Source organism: Antrostomus carolinensis, unplaced genomic scaffold (assembly GCF_000700745.2).
Source record: "Antrostomus carolinensis isolate BGI_N321 unplaced genomic scaffold, ASM70074v2 scaffold35510, whole genome shotgun sequence".
In the NCBI taxonomy this organism is placed as follows: domain Eukaryota; kingdom Metazoa; phylum Chordata; class Aves; order Caprimulgiformes; family Caprimulgidae; genus Antrostomus; species Antrostomus carolinensis.
The window spans coordinates 1-15,801 of record NW_010287233.1 but is presented as its reverse complement, the minus strand read 5'-3'; positions in this window follow the sequence as shown (position 1 = coordinate 15,801).

Sequence of the window (15,801 nt, the reverse complement as noted above, 5' to 3'; positions counted from 1 at the left end):
GAGAGCTAAATTCATGAGCTTGCTTTGCAGTCATAGTATCTTTAATACAATTACTGAATACAGAATAGGGTACCTTGTGTAAAATGGAATTTAAATAAATCTTCATATTTTTGACATTTTAGAATCATAGAATGGTTTGGGTTGGAAGGGACCTTAAAGATCATCCAGTTCCAACCCCCCTGCCATCAGCAGGGACACCTTCCACTAGACCAGGTTGCTCAAAGCCTCATCCAACCTGGCCTTCAACACTTCCAGGGAGGAGCAGCCACAGCTTCTCTGGGCAACCTGTTCCAGTGTCTGACCACCCTCACAGTGAAGAATTTCTTCCTCAGATCTCATCTAAACCTCCCCTCTTCCAGTTTAAAGCCATTTCCCCTTGTTCTATCATTAACTGCCCTTATAGAAAGTCCCTCCCCATATTTTGTCAGATAAATATTGTTATACAGCATTGGTATAATGTGAAAAGTATTTTTGTCATTAAACATGCTGGTTTTGTCAGTAAATGTGCTGGTTTAATGTGTTAACATGCATTAAACATGCATGTTAATGTCATTAAACATGCTGGTAAAAAACTTAATTATATTTTAGACTATTTAAAATAATTACAACAGGTGTGCTTCTGAAACAAATAAACAGTTCGCACATGAACATATGTACTTCGAATAAGAACATGGGATTTTTCCTTTATGATAGAGAAACACTACTTGAAGTTGCTAGAAATCATTTACAAATGACTTATGTAAGTTCTGAAAATAATGTTCATTCCTGCATTCTTAATGGAGGAAAATGCTTATAATTTTTTCATTTTATTTGAAAATATACCTAGATTTAAAAATGAAAATGACCAAAAATAGCTGCTGTGCCATTCTGCTTCATGTGACTTCTTGATTGCTTTATTTTCAGTACCGTGTCTTTTACCATTTGCAGCACCACAAAACCAATTAATTTTTGGAAGGCAATGTTGTACCATGAAATGCCTTATGCATCACTGTCTTCTCATTTTAGAATTTTTACTCTTGCACAAAGCAGGGAACAGAGACTGAACTAGTAGGAGCAGCACACATACAATGTTTTCCTGCAGCTTATATATTAAATAAATGAACCATCTACCTTCTTTCCCCAGTTCTTATGTTAACAGAAAGAAACTAGCAACAACAGCTATGATAATTAAACAATGAAGCAATTAATGAATGCAGAATTAAGTGTATGACAACAAGCAAAACAGAACAGGAAAAACAGTTAAGTGTAGTGCTTTGAATATAATTAAGGAGGAATGAAATTAATTTTTTAAAAAAAATCTGACAAGGTTTGCTTTGGTTTAGGTTTTTCTACTTCCCAGAAATACTTCCAAGGACAAATATAAAGTGGTAAAAGGATGTGGGGATCACCTCAACGTGAAAAGTCTGAAGAAATGAAAAAATCAATCTGCTGACTACCACAGAAAAAGTGCTAATTTTAATTTTATCTTGCTCATTTCTGTGTTGTTCTACCCCCATTTGTCTGTTTCAGGGGGAAAAAAAAATCTCCTTAGGAAAAAAAAAGCTACCTCAATTGTGCAGAAATTAAACAAAGGCTCTTTTGTACTTCAATGTAAAGTGTGTTTCTATGATCTCTGACTGAAACCTAATTTTCCAGAAGTGTATAATGTGATCTTGTAAAATCTGTCATGGACCAAAGCTTAGGATATAAAATGTCAGCACAAAAAATACTGTGGATTATTATTCCCGTGCAGGAGAACACGCAGGAACAAGCACCCCCATGGGAAAGCCATTCACATCTCTATGTGGTAGCCAGTTGCCTCTGCCAGGGAAGTCCTGCTGCTTCTCCTACCCCTGATTTACCTCATAATGTGACATCCTTTCAACTGAATTTGTCTGAATTAAGCAAGCACAGTAGAGCAATTTTAATTAGTAAACTTATTTCATATTTTAGAAATGACCAACCTCAACAGAAGTCTACTTTCTAATCTGGTAGCTCCTTATATTTTTTAACAACCCAAGTGGAAAGGACAGTCATCAAGTAATTTTACAGCGTACTACTGTACAGTGACACAGTCCCTTGACTAAAAATGAATCAGCTTCAGCAGGATTCTTGTGCATCCTATAGCTATTCCCACGACTGAATCACATCTCTCCTCATGAAAGGAAACACACGGAGTTCATGCTCACACGCTTCATGCATGATTGGAATTATCAAACAAGATGCTTGGTTTTATTTCACCACCGAATGCAAACTTGTTCTTTAGTGAACAGAAAGACCTGGATGCTCAAACTATATTCTACAACCACCTGTTGATTGCTGCGATGTTGTTAACAGCATCTAATATTTCATTTCCACAGTTGCTTTACAAACATCACAAACTAACAGCAGCAGACAGGCTTCTTGGCATCCAACACCGCTTAGCGCCAATTCAGTTAAAACCCATCACCAACGTCATCACGTCACAATTTGCTGTCGATCTCTACTTCACAGGCAGAATGAGTGATCAGAGCAAAAAGTCTTCACTCAAATGGGAGGTTTTCTCTTCTTCCTAGTCCCCTGAACAGTGTATCAAACACATATTCTGTCCAGCTGATTATACCTGCTGTACTATTCTCTATAGTTAACCATGCACGATCAAAACAAAGGAAAATGCCTGCTTCACAAAGAAGATATCAAATTAAATCCCTGCAGAACATCCAAATTGCTGGTCTTCAATTATATCAAGGTTTGTGGATCAGCCAACAGTAATTCTCCGAAAAACAAAGCAATGGTTCTTCCTTAGCCTACTGATTTAAATGGCAAGGGAAGGGGACTTTGTTCCTGTGTTTACTAATCTCAGGGCAAAAAGTGCCTCACTGAGTAAAGCTAAAACTACTCAATAACTGAAGATTTGCTAAACTTCCACCTCTCTTAAAAACACTCAAGAACAGTCATTTTGTCAAAAAGAGTAGAAACTACCTGTTTCATGAGGGATGCAGAGCTACAGGAGACAGCTGAAAGGAAAACCACAAACATAATCAAGGACCCAACGAACAAAGTGGTGTCATGTGAAGTTTACTGGGGCTCAGCACATCCAGTTTATTGAGAGGAGACTTCTCACTGAGTATAGATATTTATACACAGAGGAGAAATCTGATGGTGGGAGGGTTTTTAGTTTCTCTGAGAAATGTAAAATGATGATTCTGTGCCTGAAAGTTGAAGAGAGACAAATTCAACCTTGAAATAAGAAGCAGAAATGGTTAAATGCTGGATCACCATAATATGAGAGGTAATGGAGGAGATTTTATAGTACATGTGAGGGGGAGAGGGATCTGGGAAGCCTCTGCCTATTCCCATCCCTTACCAGGTAGAGTGCAAGTGCCCGCACTGTTCCCAGCATGCTTTCTCCAGCACTGAAACTCTGGATAAAGGCAGCCTTACTCTTCAGAAAATGAACATGTCCAGAGGCATAAATAACCAGATATACTCAAGGTTGCTTATTCACCTTCCTCTGAAACCAGATGTTGGCCAGAGCTAGAGAAAAGAAGCTAAGCAAAGCATGCTTATCTTCTTCCCTTGATGCCTTTTATTGTATGCCTTCTTTACATATTTAGATTCTTACTGATTTTAGATTTGGAATAGGAAAAAAATTCCCCAGGTCAGACTTGCTGGGATGTTAGGTTTTTTCCCTTGCACTGCAATGCAGGATGTGGCCTGCCTGCTAGGATTTGCTGGGCAAATTTCCCCTACTCAACCTGCTAACATGGCAAGGGCCTTCAGAGTAACTGGCAGACCAGACCAGCACCTGCTTTCTGAAACACAAACACATGGAAGAGAAAAACTTAGTACCCTGATAACCAAACTGTCCTAGTTTCCCTGAAGTCAGAAGACATCACTTGTGAGTACTGGAGTAGAATATAATGGCCTCTAACACACAGGAAGTTAAACTGGTTAATTTCCTTGTCCGTTTTGGATTTGACATGCGGTGTCTTCCCTCTACTTCCTAGATGTAGTTTCCTAACTGAAGTTTATCAGTATTCTTTTAAAGAAAAAAAAAAAAATCTTCATGCTAGATGAAAGACAAAAGCCATTTTATGAACGTGATAATTTTCAACAGAAATACATAGTACCTAAGTTAATTAACAGGATCAGACATTAGTATCTAATCTCAAATTATGTATCTAAACCTCAAATTTCAGTTAGTTCCTGGAAAATAAACCACAGTAGCTGTTCTTGCTCCCACCAGAACTCATCTCTATGAAAGCTTAATTCCTTGGTATCAAATGTCTTAGGAAGGTGTCACCACTTCATCCTGCAAGGTAACAGGCGAGGTGCAAGCATGAAGAAGCTGCACACTGAACACAAGGATCTTTGTGGCTTTGATGGACACCTCACAGGAAAATGCATTTGAGACCTGTTGTATCAATATGGACAATATCCAGCATGAAAAAATTACTTACAGAGACCACATAAGGGGATGTAAACATTCCTATGCCCAAGTTCATACCACTTCTTCACAGTGTGCTTGCTTGTTTGACAGTTATACTGTCATAATTTTAGACTGTTAAACCTCTGCTCTAGGGTTTATAAAAGATCAGAGCACTTGTCACTCTCAGTGCAGGTAGAGTGAGATAGAGTGGTTGAGCAGTTCATTTTTCTTTCTAATTACACTCCATTAACCTTCCACATGAGAGCTCCCCTGTGCTTTCATACCAGCAGCACCAACTGGCTGTGTTTGATAAGGCTCAGCAGAGCCTGCAAGACCAGCACGTGTAACTAAAGGAACGTTTCATTCAGCGCTGCAGACTTAGCAGAAGCTGGGCTGAAGCTCTGTCACTGAGCTAAATCATATTCAGCTAAATTACACACAGATGGACACCAGCCTCACCCTACCCACTTCCCTCACAACTCTACTCCTTGAAGTTCATAGCTACATGATCTAGCATTTAAAAGCCAAATGCAGAACTAGGGAATTATTCACTATAGGGGATGGAACAGTTACCATGCTTCCACCTCACTGAGGAGACCTGCCAAGAGAAATGCATTTAGAGCATTAAAGCACGCAGGGCAACAGAAAGGAAGTTGTTGTTACATTATAATTAGATCATGTTAGTGTACAGAGTACAGAGGAGGAAAATTACTTTTGAAATTTAAATTTTTTTTAAGGCACTTTCGTATCTGGGGTTGTTTGTTGTATGTTCTGAAGACCACACGGTTAACAAACAGCATTATATTTATCTCTAACCTTCTCAACGGTGACCACATAAATGATAGGCTTTTCTCAAAGGAGAGACTTCTTCGATTAATAATGTATTCTACGGGAGCTTTAAACTCAGTGCCAGGAAAGCTATTTTCCATGTGCATGAAGGTAGATTAGCATTTGTGTATACTGAGCAACAGTGTCAGCACATGCTTACACAGATAAAAGGGAAACAAATTTGGAAGGAGGGATGGTAAACAATCTGGAACAGAATCCAAATTATTTAAAAAATAAATGAAACACTACAAAATCCGCACTTTCAAATGACATTTTATACTATCCGTTGGAATTTTTAACTGTTTCAAATGACTTCACAACGTAAAGTTGCACACGGAACTGGCCTATCTGAGTGAGTGATGGTGATATTCTTTTCGTTATTACCTCCATTATCCTTTCCCATCCCTCTCCTGTTGTTTAACATACCGTGCTACTCACATCTGCATGCATCTCCATAAATAAATATAACTTACTTCCCTTCTACAGTAAGTTTCCCAACCTTCAGCTCATATTTTGAAATGATCTGCTGGTTCCAACTCTTGGTAACTTTAAAGTGCCTGAAACAAAATCTGTTTGTGCAACAAGCCAAGCTATGAATCCAGCACTGTCCTTGTTCAGAATGGTACAGGAATTTTATTTCAGATTTCTGGTGAATATCATCAAGTAACCCCTTCAGTAAAAAAGAAATGGAGGTGGCCCTTCTCTTCCAACAGAAAGGTAAACGCTGCTACTGAACCCACCAAAAGTACTCTCAAGAGACTTGGTTTTCAGAGTGATCATTAAAGGCTCTTAACAAAAGACCCACTTTCTACATCTAAGTAATTTTCTCATAGATTTTGGCCCTCCTTTCCCAGATTTTCTTAAATTTAATCTAAAGATGCCGATTCAGTCGTTAATGTAATTTAACTTGTGCCATCTAAGCCTATAATATGGGACATAAATTCAGAACTCGTGGATGTGACCGAACACAGTGACTCCAAAAGTGTCAAGCTGCTGAGGGTGCCTCAGGAAAGCTGAACAGTCAGAGCACAGTTAGTTCTTCCCTCTGAGATGGGCTTGCTCAAAGTGCAAACACGTTCTCGGGTGAAGAATGAACCCTGTTGTTAGGATGCATTTGGTATCAACTAAGACGCAAGATGAATTTTGTCAGATTTAATTACTAAAGATGATGTTTACTCTCAAACCTAATAAATTTGAAATGTACATGATTAGGACATTGAATAAGATTATCTAAAGCATCCTTATATCTTGTTTTCTAAAAATGTATCTATGGTGCTTCAATGCTGTAACGCAATGAAATCTTGTTTGAGTCGGGATTAAAACTTGTCAGGACCGTCAGGGCGGCACTGGGAAGGAAGGGAGAACCACGTTTTTGTGGCACACAACTCTTACTTCTGTAAAAAAGAATTTTGAATTCAGGTACACATTAACTGGACTTAATGCTTCTATAACTTGCCCTCTGATGTTTTTTGGAGTACATACTAGAATTATGACTGAAAGCTCCAAAGTTCCTGGCTGTAAGCATCATGTTGAAACTGCTTTCAGAATCAAGCATTGCAGAGGTGCTTCCACTTCCCTGAGCAGTCCCACCGCTGCTAACACCATTACCGTTTTCCAACAAGGGGGCCAAGCTCACCTCTGAAGGATGCCAAGTTGCAGTTGATGGGACCTTTTTTTAACTCATCACCTGAGAAATGTGCCTCTTCAAAACTTTTTGATAATGTTTATTCTTTTCCCAACACCTCTTAGAAAATATTTCAGAATGAAATATTGTGCTCTACACTGGGCCACTATTCTCTTTTTACAGAAGATCTGTCAAAAATAATGCAAGTATTTTTTATCATGTCAATAAAGATGATCTCTTGAGGGCTGAGGGGGGGGCATGAGGTGGGTGAACAGATCTTGTAACCCAACACATACAGAAATATGCAGTCTGGTGAAGGACTCCAGGAACAGAATTGCTGAGGCTTTTTATACTGTTGTTGTAATAACCTTTGAAGATGGAGGGACAGTTGATATCACAAATGCAAATGTGAGAACCCCATTTTCAATGGTTTGAAGAGAGTCCTAGTGCAACTGGCTAAAACTCCCTGTATTTTGTTTTTTTGCAGGGAGTATTTTGGTTAATAGCATTTTGTTAAAACTTTTAAAAGGCAGACTGCAAATGCTACAGATGTAAAACGAACTCTGAAGAAGCCTTTGATTAATTTTTATAATTCTCCAAGGGGTTCTCTGTCAAAGAGAGGTAAGAAATAGAAAATAAGCTCTCTTGTAATTCCTCTTTATGCAACACTAAACATATATAAGTGTGCTTATAGGGGAGACCAAGAAAACTTCTTTGCCTCTGCAGGTTCATAATAGACTTAAAAGGCAAATTAACTTCTTTTTTTTTTAAAAAAAAAGGATTAAATAAAAACTACTGTATATTTTCATCATGTAATGAAGTGCAAGTTCTTTTTTGAGACCGTGTGCTTGACCCGCTACTTACTGCAGAGAACATGCAATATATTGCCAGATGAACACATTTCATGCTGCAAACCGGTCTGACCAGCTAAACCTGCACTCAGAGGTATCAGACAGTCTTAGTGAAACTCAGGAGTGTTATTTCATTGGCCCTCACTCAGCATTTCTTGCGTGACAGTTTAGCTGTAAATATGTTTGGAAGCATTAGCTCGGAACGCAAGGACTTCTAAAACCAGCATCAGTGGGTCTCTCTCTGGTATCTCTACAGACACCTATCACACCTCTCTCCAAGAGCTGTAAATCACAAAACAGTAGTTTTCCTCCCCATGGTTTCACACTGATGGATTCTTTTCTTTTCTTTTTTTTTTTTTTTTCAAAGGAAACACATGTTGAGAGAGGCTGAAAGATTAGAGAAACCTAGCAACTGAAACACAGGCTATTACAGCGAGCCATCTTGCTCGTGTCCTCAGCTCTTGTAACTTTACTCATCCTGGCATCTCAAGCTCTATTATTAACCTAGAGAACTACCTTAAAGCTGTACTGTCTTTGCAACCAGAGTCTGATTAAAGTTTCATACACATAACGCATACCCTTTTAAATTCCAGCCCATAAAAATAAGCCCTCACGTAACCCTCTTTCTCAGATAACCTCCACAAAATGAGAAGCACAAGGGGAGCTTCAACATTAGGGAGCTGGTTCTGTGGGCTCTGAGATAGAGGGGCCATTAGAGGAAAGCAGCAGCTGAGACAACATTTTCCCTCATATTACCTCTGAATAAACCAAACTGATGCTGAAATGCAGGGGTGCTTTGGGGAAAAAAAAGCTTCAGGGTTTCTTTCTGTTTTCTAACAAATACGACAGGGCACATATTCAAGAAAATAGGGCACATTCATTTGTTTGTTTTGATAAAACTATCCTCTATTGTATTTCATCTGAAGTTGGGGTAGGATGTAAGAAGAAGAAACAGGCTTTTAAAAGATCTATACTACACACCCACACACTTTATATCAGTAAATACATGCAAGGGCATGTAACTAACCAGTGATCTAACTTTACTTTTAAAAAAAGAAACACCGTGACTAAAGGCTAAGAAAATATGAACCAACTGTAATAAAAATGTCACTGTGTGATAGGTATTGCAGAAACAAAAGAAACACAAGGTAAAGAGTTTAACGTGCAAATAGAAATACTTGAATTTGCACTGTATAGGCAGCATTCATTGCAAGCAGAGTATGATTTTCATGGTAATTGTTTGGAGGATCATAAAAATATATGCTCCCATTAAAAACACACTTAATCCAAAACACGTTTGTCAGTCTGCAGAGGGAGACAGTCAAGCTGTCATTGATTGTGAGGAAGCTCAGAAGAAAACAAGAAAAAAGCTCCAAAAAGGAAAAAATACCAGGAATCACAGGAATAAGAAGAAACAGGTTCACACAAGCAAAGAGCACTCATAGACAATGTAAAGCTGAACCGAAAAGCAGTGAAGTCTGACAATCAAAATTAGGCCTTTCTCAGTGACAGGCAAGGCTTGCAGGAGAAAGTATGAGATTTTATCAGACTGACTTGGAAAAAAGGGCACAATTCTGCCCACACAAGCCCCTTTTACAGTCCCTTCTCGCTGACACGTCAGGCCCATGCACAGAGGGATGTCCCAGGTGACACAAGTAGTGCACGGCATATTCAGGATTTTTTTTCAAGGTATTAGAAACAACTATCTCATTGAAGAAAGTCAGTCCACACTTCATATATACATACACAAAAACTGACCAGCAAACCACGCTCAATTTAACCCCATAGACCCACATTCTTAATTTATCTTTTATTTTCCTCTTTTGTTTCCTCACTGGTAGGTTGCACAATTAGCTTGTAGGCTCAGCAGGCCAAAAACCTAGTCTGCAAAAATCTTTTGAAATATTTAACACATACTAGCACTACGCAAATAGTAATAATAATTCAGTGGCCTTTTCCTGCTCGGCATTTCAAATGTTATTTATCATGAGCTAGACAAATAACGCAGGATCGTAGCGTTCTGCCTCCACATTCCTCGTCTTCCTCTCCCAGTTTACCAGAGCAGTGATGAAAGAGGCGTTTTTGCTCCAAGCCTTTAACACTTCCAAGCACAGATTCTCACACTGAGTAGCTCTCTGAACTGGACGATCCATCTTTTACACAGAAACTGATTTGATTTCCTTAATTAATTTAAAGAAGATCAAAAGCCTGCCCAGTGACCTACATTGCTTAAGAAACTGCACCAGCAGCAGAGGCTGTAGAGGCAGCTGCTTTTAGGCCAGCGACAGCATGCTCAGCATGAACAGACTGTACTAAGATTTTTCTCCCACACACAAACCCAAACTGTTCCTTGTGCCCCCTTTTGTGCTGGTGGAGCCTGTCTCTCGGCTGATGAGCAAGTCACTTATTTAGAAAATAATTTCTCAACCTCTTTTGGAAATGCACAATCACGTTGGTTAGTGTTCAGCAGCGATTTCAAAGGCTCTTTGTCCTGGGGAGGAGATACACCAGCGTGCCGGCAGAACTGCTGAGCACACAGCTGGAGCGTACATGGGGGAAGGGAAACGGTGTACCATTTTGCAACGGTATCTGTTAAATCCATAGAGTTTTGAAGAATGATCATCTGGCATTTCTACTGTTTCGCAAGTGAAAACTTTTAACACATTTGCCAGAATTATTTCGCTGGGTGTTTTTTTTTTCATTGTAAGAGGATAGAGGATCAGGGCAGAGAAACGTTAAACCACACGTACGTGCTACATAATTGGTTCTTTCAGCCCCTCGCAGCGCAAATGATTTGCAGCAACATGCTCTGTGCCTCCTTACTGGTTAGCAGCCCCATCCAAGACAAACACACCAAGAAAAGATAGAGAGGAAAAAGCTGTGGACAAGATTAACTACACAAGCTTGGCTTTTTCATGATGCTCACATTTTTTCTATTAGCCAGCTGCCAGATATTCAAGAGAAAACAGGGTGTCCTATAACAACTGCTCCAACAGGCCGCAGGAGCATAAAACCCATAAGAAACCTTTCTGTTCGGCTCTTCACAGGGCTCTCACTCCTACTAGGAAAAACGTCACTTTGATGTCCTGTTTGCATTCCATTTCCAACAACAAGGAGGAGGATGGAGGTCTCCGGTTTCTATGACAACCCAGATGGGCCACAATACAAGATACTTACAAATGTTCAACTGCAGGGATGCCAGATCAAATGAAGGTGGAGTTTACACTACTTCATAGAAACTAAAATGAAAGGGAAAAAAAAAACCCCAAACAAAACACGAGTGTCAAAGGAAGGATGACATTTCTTCAGCATATTCCAAAAGATTTCTGAAAGTAGATGATAAAGAAAGGAGGGATTTTTCTCTACAAAAATAAATAATAATGTCAACACAAACAACCCCAAACCCTCATTTACATGAGTAAATGTTTTCATTAAAAACTAGACTACTGGAAAATTACCATCAGACATTAAAAGCAAAAAACAGGTCCCAAAACCAACATCATTTTATTAATTTACTTAACTCATTATGTACTGGCAGATTTACCACCCCACTGTTTTGTATGGCTTGTTTAACCCCATGAGTTATATTTTGCAATATGGTTTGTTTTTCTGTGGTTTACCCCTGATCTGGTCTTCTATGACATTTTGCAAAAGACACTCAGATGTAGAAAACACTCTGTATTCTACCTGAAGAAGTTAAAGTAGTAATAGTGAGGTATTTAATAACAGTAACAAAACTGCAAAAACATTTAATGTGTGTTCTTAGTAAGGTAACTGGTCAGTTATTAAAAAGGTGGGGTGAGTTATTGACTCCATGTGCTGGGCAGGTAGGTAACTAACTGTAACAGGAGAGACAGTTTAGGCAACATGAGTAAAACTTCTGAAGAAACACCTGTAAAAGCTTTCTGTAAGCTTTTCAGGTGCGACATACATAGATGTGGTTCACAAAACAAATCAAGTTAAAAGAATTTCTTAATAAATGTGTATTTTAAGGCACATTATTTTTAAAATGTGTTTTTAAATCTTCTGATACAAGCTAGGTATTGTCCTTTTTAGTCACTGTCCTATTTCAAGTTACTCTCCTTTATTTCTTTCAACTTAATCACAAGGTAGTTAATAGCCTTCATTAAATATGTGATTGCTGGCAAGGCTCACAGTAAGACAGATAACTGTGGACTTTTAGAGGCTTATGTTCTTTGGGGAGAGGAGAGGCAGAAGAGGAAAGAAAGGCTTAACAGCTGTGCCTAGTCAAAATAATCCAAAATTAGAGGGACTGTAACATTTAAAGTTGGAACAGAGAGCCTTAAAATCTGGGTCTGTGCAGATATCTTTAAATACTTTATTAAAAACTGCAGACACTCACTCTTCATCAATCATTCTCCTTTGCAGCACCACTAACCAGCACTATTTACACAAGGACTCGTCAGACTGGCTTGGAAATGCCACCACATCACCCAGCAGCACCCAACGCTGCCAACTGAGAACAACCATCCCTCGGTGGTGGCATTGGCACCTCGGGCAAAGCGCTCAGGGGATTTGCAAGGAGCTCCTGCAGAATGGCCAGAATGCTTCAGTGCTGAGGGGTGAAGTTACACATCTGTAATAAAAATGGAAATACCTGATGACTCTGCTCAGCTAGTGGGAATTAACTGCAAGTGATGAATTAGGATGGAGAAGTGTGACTAAGGACACAGCTGGGCCTGATCAGCTTTAAACTTGGACTACACTCTTTAAACCTTGGCTATACAGATGGGCTGTGCAGTCACATCATATAGTTGCTACCTATGTTTCGCATATAAAGCAGAAGACAAGGAATGGTGTAATGAAAAAGATAATTTGCAAAGTGCTAATGCTTACCAGAATTGTAACAGTTTAATGGGAAGAACAGAATGAACTGGAAATAACAGCAGGAAGGAGCTGAGAGTTGTAAGGGATGGTAGCGTGGTCATGAAGAAGCTGCTTTATGTCACACAGTTAAAGTTACTCTAATGATAATTTGGTGTAAGGATCAAGAGACTGGGACAAATAACCAGGCCAGTGGATTCCTCTCACAGACCCTGTTACCAGTCACATATCCCAGACATTTTAAAGCATGAACTTTCACTCTGCAGTGAGATGGCACGGAATAAAGTTGTACCTGCAAATTACACAGCATCCCCTTTTCCACCAGGTTGTTCAACTATCAATTTCATGCAACCATAACAGCATAACCGATTACTGACCCCTATAAGGAATTCTCTTAACAACAACAACAATAAAAAAGAACATGGATAAACATCAAAGTTTTAAGGAAATTCAGCAACAAAAGTCTTTATTAACAAGGAGTTATAGCTGCCCAGTGCTCTTGCCAACCATCAAACTCAGTGAAACCCAAGTATCTGAAACTAAAAAAGTGCTCAGGGTACGTAGCCATGCATATTAATTTTGTCCACTTGGGATCCTCATGCTCTGGATATCATCAAAACTAAATGCACAGTACTTTTAAAATTATTATTATTTTTAGAAGTAGCAGGGAATGTATTTGTGGTCTTCCAGTATCTTAGCTGATCATAGCACAGATATTTTCAGAAAAGCCATCTACACTGCACACCTAGGATGGTATTCAACTCTTCTAATAGTGTAATTAAAAAATAAATCATCCTTTGCCTCCATGTATAGTCAACATAAACAGAGAGATGGATGGCTGAGGAAGTAATGCTCGGCATGTGCCCTGTCTTCACAAATTCCAGACAGTTTAGACGACTTTTTACACAGCTGAAAATAGAAACCCTGAGCTGACTCTCCAGACAGAACATCTCTTCCTCAACTCCACAGACCCCTCTTTTACTACCCCATTACTTGCATGCACATACCATTGTCTGACATTATAACTTAATCTGTCCATCATTAAAAACAGCGACCGCACTCATCCTCCACTTTGTTGCTGACAGCAGCAATCGCTTGCAGCCGCGGATGCTGATGCTGACACAGGCGACACAGTGCAGCACCCCTGCCCTTGCTGACATTCACTCTGCTTCACAAATACCACCCACCTCTTCCTCACCAACTGACAGTTTTCAATTAAAACTCAGAGTGACTGTTCTCAGCCTCTTCGTAGCCTGAAATGTGCTTTTTTTTTTCCATTTTGCAGCGATAAAAAGGCTTGCGGTCCTGACTGGGCATCATTTCTTCAAATTAAAGATATTACCACTTCCTACAGACTTTGCCACGGTGAAATGATTCACAGCAGATCTCCCTGGGTATGGATGCATCTTGCTTGTTCGGTTACGAGCACAATGGAGAAACAAAGGGGTTATCTCATAAAGCATCTAAGAAATCCCCTTAAAACAGCTCTGCTCTATGATCCAGTTAACTGTTTTTAACTTTGAATACTGTTTGGATTGACTTCAAGGTAATACTAAAGTATTTGTAAATAATCCCTACAGACTAGCTCCAGCATCAAAGGAGCCCTAACACTCAGTTTTGCTGAACTTTGTTTTCTGCAAGGGCCCAAGATACTATTGGGAAACCTGTGCTAAAATTTCAAATATTCCTATTTTAAATATATGTATTGTAACATATTGAGCTTCAGCCAGAACTGAACACACTTGGTGCAGGGGGCAGGGATCAGAAAAGTAGATAATCTCTCCTGGATTATTAAATCCCATGAGACTAGAGAACTACCAAGGATCACTAGACTGACAGCTTTTCCATTGTCTTGGCTTTATGACTATACTGAAATAGAGAAAATCACCTGCAGAAAAAACTAAAGCAGCATGTTTTTTAGCAGCTGGTAAATGATAATTTTAGAACTGAACCAGGATTATCAATCTTGAAGATGCACAAACAACTAAGTAAATAAGGTCTGTGTTAAATTCACATCCAATAAAAACACGTTACATACATCAGTTTGTTGAACAGAATAGGATGAAGCAGGTGAAAAGCAGGTAACTGACCTTTTTCTAAAACCAAAAGATATTAATATTTATAAACCCAAAAATAGTTAAAAGTAAGTTTTTACATGCCCAAAAATTTAAGTGGTTGCATCTGGAAAATGCATCCTTCTTTTGGACTTGATATTTTTCAGACCTATGAAATTGATGTTCTTGTTTTCATTTATGCAAAGCCTTAACGACATTGAGCAAATCAGTATTGCTGTAAAACAGCTAAATACTTTTCCTGCTGTATTTTGTTCAAAACTCAGGCACAGTATCAAACACTTCTGCTTATTGTTTTCTGCTTTTCTTCTCTCTCTCTCTTTTTTTTTTTTTCCCAAATCTACTCAATAATACTATGTATGTGCACACAGGAAAAACATATGTTCTCAAACACTTTCCTCCACAAATGTTTATGTATTAATTTTCAATTAATTAGGGTTGGAATGGTCTCTAAAAAGTAAGAAAGCTGCACGCTAACAATCTGTCAGTGTAAAGCAAGCACTGAAGATAAGCTCATGCTGTTCAAAGTGCATCTGGAAGAATCTGCACTCATCAAGTGTGTTTGCACGACCAGACTAAAAACGACTTTAACAGAAGATGGAAGTTGGTTTAATAGCAGGAAATGTGACATCCTCAAGAACTGGTCTTAAAAGAAATGACCTCCTTGATGTATATAAATAGGTGTGTCACATTAAAGTGTTTTCACAGAATCACAGAATATTAGGGATTGGAAGGGACCTCAAAAGATCATCCAGTCCAATCCCCCTGCAGGAGCAGGAACCTAAATGAGATCACACAGGAAGGTGTCCAGGCGGGTCTTGAATGTCTCCAGAGGAGACTCCACACCCTCCCTGGGCAGCCTGTCCCAGGGCTCTGTCACCCTCACTGTAAAGAAGTTTTTCCTTTCCAAAAGCCACAAAAAAACTCGCACAAAGTTTTGCGTTCTTTAAAATGAGCTGCAACTGCTCCAAAACACAACGAAACACCCCAAAACGAAACCTTACAAATTTCTCTCTCTTATGTAAAATTAAAAATAAGAGGAGGGGAAAAAATAAAGAAAGAAAAAAAAAGAAGCATCTCAGTCACTCCACTTTTCCAGTGGCCAAACCACCAAAATAGCTAATAAATAATTTAGTCATTAATTCAGTTATTACAAACCGCCCCCCCCTTCCCCCCCCCTTTGGTCGCTCC